Raw genomic sequence first — 12915 nt, 5'->3', positions numbered from 1 at the left:
CATTCACAGATCAAGGAGGATGAGAGCAAACCATCCCCCCAGCCAAAGACATCTGAATATTATCAATTGTTCAGACCCGGGCGACCCTAGACCCTCAGTCACTTTAGCAATGAAAGTGAGAAAACTCATGGGCTGAAAGTTGGAGAGGGTGGTGGTGTTAGCATTGGGCGTTTTCAGGAGAGAAACAACTATAGCCCTCTTCCAGCAAGAGGGGACATTGGCTGTCATACTGGCTTCCGTCAAAGAAAGGTAAGAGAGGGTTGTCAAGATAGGTACAACACTGGTTTTATCAGTTTTTGTGATCCATATAGCAAAAATAATTCAGATTTGATAGAGAACTTTGGTAATAACTTGAGGTTATTTTGCAGGGGGGAAAGCAGAAAGCTATTTGAAAGGGCCGAAGGAGACGCGGATCTCGCTTTGGGTACAACACTTAAAGAACCACAAAAAGAAGATGTATTTCAGTTTGAAGAACAGAATACATTATTTTCAGCAGTTCATCAGAGAATTCACTGCAGAGAGCCTGAGGAGACCGAGAGGTTGTAGAAGCAGCACGAGGACTGGGTACTTTTAGTGAGTAATTGGAGGCATTGACATCAGTGAAAATTTTGTGGAATGAGCAAGGTTGGACTGGGGCAAAAAATAGGCCCAGGCATCAAAATAGAAGTGTCCCCCATTAGTGCATCAGATAGCTAAAAAAAAAATGGCCCACATTTGGAAACAGGGCAGGTTTGAACTTGTAAAGTTCAGTTCCATAGGTGTTTTACAAGTTATGGGAGACGGCAGGCATTTCTGCATGCTACAGGCAATGGTTGTGGTAATATCTGAGATATCAACTGTAAAACCATCCCACCAGACCATAAGCAGGCCCATAAACCTCAAAAACAGGCACACACAGTGACCTATCACACCAGCCCCTCGGGCACAGTCTGGTTGCCCTGTAGGCCAGACCTACCTCAGAATGAGACTTTAGCATCACGTACAAATTTCATATGGGCTGTCATGGATTTATGGTAGTTGTCTTTGTGAGTAGATTAAAAATGAATGCCCCAACGTCTTTTGGCTTGATTATGCCTATGGCTTTAGTGAGGACTCATTTGAGTCATGGGACAGAAGAGAGCATGCGGTGTGGACTACCTGTTGTAAATGGTATTTGCTTTGGGATGTTTTTGGACTTGCACTTCACACCAGGGTCTGAGTGACCAGGTGCGGCGTGAGGAGGGGGCTAGCTTGGTGCATCCACAAGATGGCCACCCAATTTCTAAGTTCAGCAACAACTTCCAATAAAAATTCCTAGCAGCATAGGAAAAGCGAGGCCTGCAATTTCATTGCCTGCAATTTAAAGGTGATTCCGCCACGTAGATTTTTTTTGCATGAGCTCAGCAGCTATAAACTGCTACTGGGCCACTCACTTCCTTTTTGTGTTGGTGTACACAGGTTTTTTTTGTTTACATTTTACTTTTTTAGTTATCGCTCGAACAAGGACATCTGCCATATTAAAAGGTAAATTAAAATGTCCTCTGTGCGTCATGGCGCATGTACATACACTCACCATGGCGAAAGTATGCCGAAGTGTCACGATGCACGAATGTGTCATGACTCATGTCTATACACCACCAGCTATCCTTGAAGGCGTTTTCTTTTTTAGAAAGCAGAAAGCCCATTGCAAGATCGCGTTAAGATACATGCATTTATTAGCGTCTGCCAATTCAAAAAACATTGGGAAAACCAATAGCTTTTCGAGAAGGGGTCTGTTGGCCTTGTGAATGCCTCATAGCTTCGAAATAAAAAAAACTTCACGTCCTTCCAAGCTTCTGAAAAAAAATCCTGCCTCATCTCGCTATTGAGACACGAAAACAGTGAGGAAGTGGGAGCGATAGTTCAGCGTCTGCATCCGGGGCCAGCGCCAGAGATTCAACGTCCCACTCAGCTCCTGTCAAGTTGGGTTTATTTTCAAGCCAATATTTCCTAAAGAACTAGGTGCCGCCTCTTCCAGTAATAAACAAATATGATCCCTTTTCCTCTTTTTAGCGTATTTTTTACCGCCACAAGCGGACTAAACCAGAGTCCGCATAAACAACCCATCTGGCAGGCAGTTTGCGTGGGGTGCGTCACTTCACTGAGCGTGTGACGCAGCGATAAGTGTCGGACAGCGCATGCTTTGTGTTTTTGTTTCGCTGAACTGGTACACAGGAAGCAACTCGTCTTCAAAAGGTGCCCCAAAAATTGAAGGTTACTTTTGAGTCAACGAGTCTTATCGGAGAGAATAATATTTATCAAACAAACTGCCTGCGGGGACTATAGGTCACATTCATTTAGTAATAACTACTTGTCTGTCTCATAGTTTCTCGAGAAAAGAGCCCTCCAGAACGCCGTTGGCCTAATCTTGCATCACTGGCAAACTATTTCCGAGCATGGACACCTGTGAAATAATTTGGAAAAACACATACATCAGCCCGCTACACAGCACCCAGCTGTGAAATCCTAAACTCCACAAAGTTATTAGGCTAGACAAGGGGTCACCAACCTTTTCTGTAAATAGAGCTGCATCTAAATAAAATCATACTGAGCTGTTCAAAATATTAGTGTGGTAAAAACAACCACATCAGACAAGATTACATTAGTAGCTACTTCCATGCAAGAGTACCTGGAGTGATCACTTAAGTGCATCAGGTAGTGTTGCCAGCGGTAATGTAAAACAAGCATTTGCAATGCAAATGTTTCGCATTCGCAAGAGTTTAAGCGGGAAACGGCCATTACAACGAAGCCGTTTCCACGAAATCGTTAACCACGCATGCAGTACAACGCATGCATGGTTACCACTAAAGCCTTTACCACGCATACCTTTACTACGAGGTTTGTAGTAAAGGTATATGTGGTAAAGGTAAAAAGTAACAAGCACTGGCGTTGCCAATAGGTTTCGCATTTGGAAAGTTGGAGCTATTGGTTTTGTAAATGACATTTTATATTTATATATCGTTATTGGCATTGTCAATTACAATATATAAATATAAAATGTCATTTACAAAACCAATAGCTCCAACTTTCCAAATGCGAAACTTATTGGCAACGCCAGTGCTTGTTTTCGCACGCTGTCGGGTGAGTGCGTTGTGGTTCAATGTTCAGCTCGAAAAAATAAGCCCCTCTGTATGGAATCCCCTAGTGAGAATGAGATGCGAGCGAAAAGCGTGTTTCAAAGTATGGTCTGTGCTGTGTTATTTTAGAGACGATATTCTCTTATTTTGCTTCAAAAGACCAGAATTAAAAAAAGAGGTGAATCTCTTTTTTTTCAGTACAACCATTTTTTGCATTACAATTTAATGGAGACAAGCCAATGAGAATGTGTATCAGCTCACGCGATCAAATCATGCTTCAAATGTCACAATCCATAGAGTACACCAGCGGTCGTAGATCAGAAAATGCGAAACCTATTGGCAACGTATGTGCGCGGAGGGAAGCCAGATGGGGGCGGGAGAGCCTGGTGGGGGGGCGGGAATGCGAGCGAGGGGAGGCAGGCGGATTAGGAGGGAAGCCGGATGGGGGCGGGAGAGCCTGGTGGGGGGGCGGGAATGCGAGCGAGGGGAGGCAGGCGGATTAGGAGGGAAGCCGGATGGGGGCGGGAGAGCCTGGTGGGGTGAGCGACAATGTTGTTTCTGTAGATGGGTGCGAGCCCAGCCTGCCTTTAAGGTGGGCGTGTTCAGGAAGACGAGCCCTGGAAGTAGCAATTTCGTTCAGTTGGTAAGAAAGATAGCATGACATTTAAATTAATTTGAAGGTGAATGAGAGTACAGAGACGAACAGTACGAAGAGAGATGTGTGTGTGGCAAAGAGAGAGGCTGTTGTTCAGACCTATCACTCTGTTCGTAGCTATCTGTCACAAGGCGCACAATGCCCTGTGACCGCAGCTCTGTAGTAATGCTGACTTCAGCATTTTACAGCCATCGCGCGAGATGTTTTATGTGCGCGGAGGGAAGCCGGATGGGGGCGGGAGAGCCTGGGGCGGGAATGCGAGCGAGGGGAGGCAGGTGGATTAGGAGGGAAGCCGGATGGGGGCGGGAGAGCCTGGTGGGGGGGGCGTGAATGCGAGCGAGGGGAGGCAGGCGGATTAGGGAGATGCGCGTGCTTGTGTGGTCACGTGACCCGCTTTTGTGGTCACGTGACTCACATGCACTGTGAAGAAACCGCAGTGGTTTCACTAGTCGATTGAGCCCTTGAATTTTCACCTATTACATTCGCAAGCCAATGATAATAGGCGAAACCTAAAAAAAGGGGGGCTTGGGGGGGTCTCCCCCCCCAAAAAAAACTCACCTGAAGTCACGTCGGGTTATGTATTTAATCAGCGTCGTTTAAGAGAAAACGGAAAATAAACTTCCGCTTTCTCTTAACGACGTATGACGTCACCACGCAAACAATCGAGGTAAATGTTATGCGTGGTAAAGGAATTCCGTTGTAACGCATGCGTGGTAAAGGCATGCGTTGCAACGGAATTCGTTGTAACGTCATACATTCAGTTTAAGCTATTGCCATTGTAAATGACAATGCTATCTATATATATATATATATATATATATATATATATATATATATATATATATATATATATATATGTTTTGATAATTAACACGTAATTAAAAGACTGTACAATGGCAATAGTTCAAACTCTTGTGAATGCGAGACCTATTGCTTGGAAAGTGAAAGTGTGCATGGCTCCCTGAATGTTGCAGGAAAGCATGTGGTGACTGCAGTAGGAGAAACTGATTAAAAACAAGCATTGGCATAGCCAATAGGTCTCGCCTTTGGGACCTTATAAGTGTGTAGTTATCCAGCACAATATCCTTGGTGCAACAACATCAACTATTGCATGGCTAAACACTTTTAAAGTCCCAAAGCCAAGACCTATTGGCTATGCCAATGCTTGTTCCTTATTGGACATTTCCCAAGAGTTAGAAAAGGAAAAGAAAGGGGAAAGGAGAAGGAAGAGAAAGACGGAAAACTGTTCAAAGGGATAAAGCAGAAACCTGCACGAGTGAGATACAAGGGTAGGGGGTGTCTGGTGGAAATTAAATAGGCACAAGGTAAATTACAGACTACCCCGGCCTTAGTATTCGTTAGCCCTCCACAGACTTCTGAGCAGATCTTTGGGCACTGACATTCATTCTTTTACAAATTAGGCACTGTGCAGGCAACAAGACACATCGAAAACGTTATATAACTACTAATCTGAACCTTCCATTTAAATCATAAGTTTTAGTCAGATGTAGATTTGTGTCTTCCCGAACAAAATGGTTTTTAACGAAGCAGGGCTGATTTGAGCTTTAGCTAGCCATTTCTTATTCTCAATGTCGACATCTATGTTGGGGAGTTTAAGGGTAATGTTCCACTGATCCCACACCTGGAGGGTGATTTAAAGAAGAGTTTAAAGAAGAGAACAATAACTATTACCAGTAAAAATGATCTGCCTGTGGAATATGATCTTTTCTGGTTACTTTTTCAGAGCACTTTAAAAGTGTCAGTCCACACTTCCCAAAGAACTGTGAACCAACAACATTTTAAAGCGGCCTAGCTCAACATCATCAAGCTACGAAGTACCATAGGAAGCGAAATATCCCAACACCAAAGGACTTGCTAAGCACTAGCTGAACCAAAAAGAGGCTTTAAAAATAAAATAACTCATATTTCTTGATCAACATGTTTACCAATGGTTTATGCAGGATTCAGTTGCGGCAGATGTGTTTTGGAAGGTGACCTACGTATGAGTAATGGAAAAACACAAGGACAACTCTACTGGTTACATGTAAATACCAACGAAACCCAATTGACAGCCTCATGTTCCAAAATGTAACTGGAATGAAGATGTTCTTCATATAAGTTAAGTTAGAGGCTAGCAACAAATATTTTAAAGCATACAGCTATTCAACTAGAACATCAGTCAGGGAGAAGATTTGGCACGTGGAGTACCTAATGGAATAATTACATTCAAATTTAAACAGTATAGTCCAAATATATGTTTTCATATGTTATTAATGTCTACCACCACAACCTGCCTCTTATATACTATTTATTCTAACCCTGGTGAGGTTGACAAAAACAAAAAACAATGAGATGAAAAAAATACTGTACCTCATCCCTTCGGATATGGTGGATCTTTTAAGCTAACAAACTAACCCAGGCGGGGAAGCATTCTGACCTATACATCTAACAACGTTAAGAGAGCCCGAGCCAGTACCCTGAAATTATAAAGTATTTTTGGGAAGCATCACCACAATATAAACAGCACACAGCAGTGCCGACCACACACATCAACAACAACAAACACCAAGCTCTCGCTCATGGACATAAATGCATCATTCATAGTGAAGGCTGAAGCTTGGCGTCTTAAATCACCATTCCCATTCAAAGCACTTTGCCACCTTGGCAATGCTACTTTGGAAGAACTAGATTTATTCGGTGCCAAAGTCTACGCATGTGCCAAAGAAGACGAGTACGCAGCGTATAAATCTAAAAAAATAGTCCATGGGAAAGATCATTATAAAGCAAATACTCTAGGAAATCTATATATTTAATGTTTGTGGGCTGCATGCTCATGGATTATGTACCAGATAATCACATGGCGGCAGTATATATTAACCATCAATCCGAAATGCGTCATGCTTTCGCATCACTCATGAACTATGCAACCAACTGAATGGTTCAACTTAAAACTTAAGCGGCTGCCAGAGCACAGAAAAGGGAAGTAGTTGTTGGAAAGCGCCCAGAAGTAGGGGGGAAGCATACAGCGGGAATTAGAAAGGGCTGTCACTATCACTGTCTGTTCTGGCAAGGAGTGCTCAGTGAGGAAGAACAAGAGCTCTCAGAATGGTCGGATATTAAGATTGTCTGCTGCCAGAATAAGGGACATAATAAAATGATAAAGATTGGTCTCTGTGTGGGCAGAAGTTGTTTTTCAGTACAAAGCTTTCGGAGGCGAGTGGGTACAATTCTGGAGATTTCAGGTGGCTGGGTTACAGATAAGGAGAGTAGGGCTGTTTTTATTGTGGGAGGAAAGGATGCTCACCTGTGAGAGGGCTCACTGTAGTGGGTGCTTCTAGGCAGATAATGCCATGGTGAAAACGGGGTGTATAAAGGGACGCATAGGAGTAGGGGGAAGAGATCAATGCTAGATGTATAGAGGAGTATCCACCGTTGGGCAGTGGGTGAGTGATGGGTAGCTTATAGAGAGAAGAGTTTCTTGTAGGAAAGCTATCCACATGCAGAGGGGTAACCGGTTTGTGGTGGGGACTCGCAGAATGGTAGTCGGTAGCTGAAGTGGGGGTGAGACTGGTGCATCGATGCCCGTGAGTACAGAGGTACACATGAATTTACACGGTAGGGAGGGCCACAAGGTCATGCTAGTCGATAGCAGAAGTGCACAATGTAGAGGACGTATACGAAGGGTAGTTTAGAAGCTGTTATCCAGCTCCAAGAAGTCCTACAGCCCTCAGAAGGGCACCGTGACCAGGGGGTCGGCGGGCTCCGGCAGCTGCTGTGACCATGGGGAGCTTGAGGTGTTGGAGTTTACCTAGTCCAGGGCGGAGACCGCGGGTCTAAACTCGTAGAAGTCCTGCCAGTCCTCATCGAACTGGGCCAGCGGAGCGGCCATGGCTGCATTAACAGGCTCCCTGTCTGCAACCCGGCTGTCGCAGTGCCCAGGCCCCCTTTAGCACTATTGTCAATGCCGATCAGAGATGAAAACAACCCTCAACAAGCCCTGCCCACAAAGAGACAGCGATGGGCTTAAAAGGAATGTTTCACAGACCTTAAAGCCCGGGGCAGTAAAACACGCACAGAATCCGAATTTATGAGTGCATCGGGATTTGGCCTTGTATGGACTATAGATAGCTTTTGTAGCACGGTGAGAGTAATTTGTTATCACTGTTTGTAGGGAAGTGGTTCTGTAAAAAATGGTAGGTTTATCACCCAACTCAATAGCACCATGTAAATCTTAACAAGTGCTGAAAGACAAGCGCGGCTCTGCGGCCGCGAAAGTTAAAAGAGTACTTGTGCTTGCAGAGTGTTTGCCTTGTGGGAGCGAGCAGCGGCAGGCGCGATAATTGCGAACAGATGGCGCCGCTGCTCGCTCCCGCAAGGTAAATGCTCTGCATGCACGAGTACTCATTGGAAACAGTGCAAAACATGCACGAGTTTCCAAGAAAGTACAGACCGATGCCAAGAGGTCCCTCCTAAGCAACGCTTGCACGCTGCGTAGGCGAGACCTAAAAATAGTGCTTACAAACTAAATAAGATGTACTGTGTAACAACCGAAGTAAAATGGGAAGTCCTTATGGCAGATCACAAATAAAGCAAGGCAATACTAAGGAGGCACTAACAAGCCTATTAACGAATCAGAAGGCAACATTTACGAAGGACAATGACACAACAAGCCAATGACAAATATGGGCAGAGAGTGGGCAGGGCGTTAAGTCCATTTTCCTATATTAAAAGTGACGCACCAGCGGCGCAAGGGACTTGTAAATAAGCCCCCAGATCTTTAGATGCGGCTGGATGAGGCCAGATGACTGCGCTATTAAACTCTTGCATGAATTGGTCCCAAATGTGATGGTCATCTCTAACCATCGAAGAACAAAAAGCCATGTGTAATGGTTCTCCTCCTTCAGGCCAGACTTGACCCTACTGATGTTCCTGAAAAATCTCCTGATCGGAATTATTCTCAGTGCAAAAGTGCATTGCCCCACTAACACTGGTTAAGTTGGGTGCTCTTAAACAATGGAGATTCTCGAAACCCATCCAGGTGTGCGTGTGGGAGCCTGCATACTCTCCATCTGGAGACCTGCACCTCCCTGAGTTTCGAGGGACCAAGAGGATGCTTCTTGAATGATCCAACCTTATAAACCCCTGACTTAATCTCTCTGTCTCATACTTATGACTGCTGCCGCTCACTCAGAATCCTCAGACATGGGACTTGGGAGGATTGGATGGATATTCCAAAATAAGGGGGCAGTGCCAGACCAAAGAGGGTGGCCCTCAACCCTCCATAGAGTTGTTACTAATTAAGCCCCTCTGCTAGCTGTGGGGGGCTCGTTGCAGAAGAATACATTTTCTTTGTTGTGCGAAGTACTCTTTGACCTCTATGCTAGGTTACCACTGTGCTTAGCCTTGTGGTCACCATTTTAAGGCTGGTTCGACAAAAGGGGCAAAATATGGGGATCTACCTGGCAGGCAGAACTGTTGCGGCATCAAACGGGCATATATGGTCATCAATAAGTGCAAGGAGCCAGAGGTTTGGTTGGGGCAGTGCCTGCCCAATAGACTACTGGGGAATTTTCCAAGTTCCCCACCTCCCATCAAGATGACTATGGAATTATTGCTTTTCATCGCCTATATTCACTTCTGAATTGGGCAGTGGATTTCACCGTCTGCTGCAGAGGTGATGGGAGGTAGCAACAGGGATGGTGAAGGGAGGAGAAAGTAGCACCATCCCAACAAACTCAGGATAGGACTGAAACAATCAACTGGAGTTCAATGAGAGAAGCTTTGCCACATTTCGGTCCACAAAATAATTTAAGAATTTATCGCTGTAAACGTAAGATGCAGCTTCAGATGCCCATATTATAACTCAGCATGGTATTTTCTGTCCCCTAAACTTAATAAGTTGTTTTTATGTGGGCTTCAAACTGCACTTCTGTTGTTTGCAAGCCTGTAAATTAAAAATGTTAATTTTGCCCAAATGATGGTAGTCAACTACCTACATTTGGATGGGGATGGAAGGCTGACCCGGATGACAGGCTTTGAACTCACAATCTGCCAATGGTACTGCAATTGGTGCCATCGCACCAGGCGCCAAGGTCAAATGGGCGCCCTCGGCATGACAGGTTGAAAACTCAGATAAGACAAGCTTACAGCAGAGCTCTTTGTTTATACTGCATTTTGCAGTGGATAATTACAATGGCATGATAACATTTCCAAGTACATTTAAACAGTGGGTTTGATTATTCCTTTGCAATGCCTTTCCTAGAAATGCAATTAGCAACTCTCAAAACATTTCCTAGAGGAGTCCTGGAAAGCCTTGACTGTTGCCCTTTTCCAGGAGTACCTTTGGAAAAGATTGTGCATTTCTGATATTCATAATTCTGTACCCATGTGAGGGTGTAAACTTACATGTCCCAGTTCTCCAATGTCTTATGTGAATCAGGATGTATTGTATAGAAGCTCTTTCTCATTTAGAAAGATGTGCACAGCATGAATATGTTTATCGTAAGCGTGTTTACAGTGTGGTGTCTGCCCATTTCCCATCAAATTAGGATGAGAGAGGTTCAACCTGTGCTCTACAGCAAAAGAAAAGTAGAGGCAGATGTAAAAACCCTTTTTTGGTCACACACACACTGTGACTGGCAACATGACAGGGTTTGAGACCGCTAAAGGGAGATTTACAGTGTACTAAACTCCTTTTGTGATTCAGAAAAGCCTTTTTGAACCACAAAAGGAGTTTTGTGGCTTGTTCTGAACCGCAATTAGGAGGGGTTTGTGAAAGGGGCACCCTTTCCTATTTCAGATTCACAATGAGATGGGTCAATGGTTTATGACCGCAATTGCAGTTGCAAACTACTCAAAAGTCACTGTCATCTCAAGGAGGTGGAAACTCATGTGCAAAAGCGAAGCTTCCCTTTTTTTTTAATTGTGTTGGGAGGCATATGCCTGTTCCCCCAGTGCCTACCCAGACAGGAAACATTATTATTTTAAAGCATCACCTGTTCCTTGAAGTAACATGGGCTTCTATACAAAGTGTTTCCCATTTAGCAATGTGAAGGAAGGGAATATGGTCTACAGTCCCTTTCAGGCCACCATCAATGTGTCTGTAGCCAATCGCATGCAGTCGAAAATAGCAACATGACTAATTAATATTTAGTGGGCGGGTTGTTCTGTGACCCCCTGCAAATGGGAATTTTGCCAGGCAACCTATTAGCACAAAGGTTGAATTGCAAAAATTAACACGTCACAATAACTTGTTCCACAATTTGCGCCCACTAATTGTGGCCTGACTGTTAGTACCTGTGATCAGCATTGCATAAAGTTAAAAAAATTGGATCATTCTTTCAGTTCTGCAGTGCAACGTCTTTCAGTACTTGTTCCAAAATGCTTCTGGACAGCGGGTGTCCCATGGATAGTCCTAGAAGGGCCTGGATCTAATTCTACTCAGTATCTTGAAAGTATTCTCACCCTAATCACAAAGGGCCAAACTCACATATTAGGACTATAATATATATATGTTTTTGTAAACACATTTTATTGGGTTTTACAATGAAGTAAGGCGATTGCGGCCTGCATAATAAGATAGCATGTAATAGGACACATCCCCTTAATAAACAGATAAACAAACAAACTGGCACATTCCCTCCCTGCCCTGCCCCCCCCCCGAAACCCTGGAAAGTCTACAGTAAGTCCCCCATAGTGAGAGTATTTATGCAGAAGGTCAACGACGCTAAACAGTAGCCCCATAGATTCGTATCTGAGTATCCATTGGGCAGCTAAAGTGCCCGCCTGGGCTAGGACCATACCCCTGTATTCGGCCCAGCACTGCCATATCTTTGAGTGATTGTGAGGACAACCCCTGGCCTGGAATACTGCTATTTTCAGACCCATACAGTGGACCAAGCCTCTTTTCATTGTGCCAAGGGATGGTGGGGAGCTCGCTTTACATACTTCGGCAATGTCTCGTTTGGCCAATGTAAGCCCAGGAATGATAAATGTCGCTCATAGCGGCGGTTCCTGCCAAGACCCTCTGTGCTATTGAGAAGAAATAATTTGGGATCTAGTGGGATCTTCCAGGAAAGAACCTCAGCAAGGCAGGATGTCACCCGTCGCCGGAAACCCTGCATAGACGGACAATCCCACACTGTGTGTTTGAAGGTACAGGGCTATAATATTTGATATTTGGAAGCATTCTGTAGGCTTCCTGATACATTTGGATCAACTTTCTGGCAATACACAAAGAATCCTAGGCATGCTCTGACAGTCATAGATTTTCTAGACCACTTCTAGGGGACAAAATGTCCTCTAGGTTGTAAACCTTCATGAGCGAATCATAAATTTATTTCTCCATGCGGAAACTATTTTTACATTGGAAAACCTTCTACGTGCAATAGAGAAATAGCAATGACTTGCTTTTATATACCACTTAATACCATATTTCTTTTGTTTTTAAGTGCCTTAAATACCGGGTGTATCAGTTACAAAGTTTATTGATAGTCAATTTACTGACCTAAGAAGGATGGAATGCTGAGTGGGCCACATTGGGTGCCTACATGTATATGGGGTGCACCTATTGACTCGCCTTCCAAACGTTTTTGAACACCCACAAAGTTTCAATGGTTCATTTAAATAGAAATCACAGCAGTCCTAAAAGTGACATCACGAGCATTGAATGACTAATTAATTCACTGGTGCCGGCATTAATTTTGACTAATTTAATCACAAAAAAGTGATACGTTTTATAAATCAACAGTAGAAAATGCGAGACATTTTCCGTAAAAAAAAAATGCAAAAACATGAGAGGTAACTGCTAATAATGTGTTTAGTCCTGGAGGAATATGTCAGTTCACCCTGGCTGTCAGGGCTGGCTTTAGCACTGGTGGCGCCCTGTGTGACAATGTTTTTTAGCACACACACAATGACCACCTCCACCACGGATTCCCTCCCTACCACCCTTTAACAGTCTCCATAACCACTCTCTCTCTCAGATGCATTTAATTAATTTTATTGCATCACTCATAGAAGTGAAGGGTGTCGGAGCACTTTACATAACACACACATTACACAGAGACAATCAATCATAGGTGTGCAAATCAGTGTATAGAAAATGTTACATAAGATAGAGGACAACAAGGGGTGGATTCACATATCATCCATACAGGTTAGGCA

This window comes from Lissotriton helveticus, chromosome 10 (genome assembly GCF_964261635.1).
Source record: "Lissotriton helveticus chromosome 10, aLisHel1.1, whole genome shotgun sequence".
Lineage (NCBI taxonomy): Eukaryota > Metazoa > Chordata > Amphibia > Caudata > Salamandridae > Lissotriton > Lissotriton helveticus.
This window is presented reverse-complemented; position numbering follows the sequence as displayed.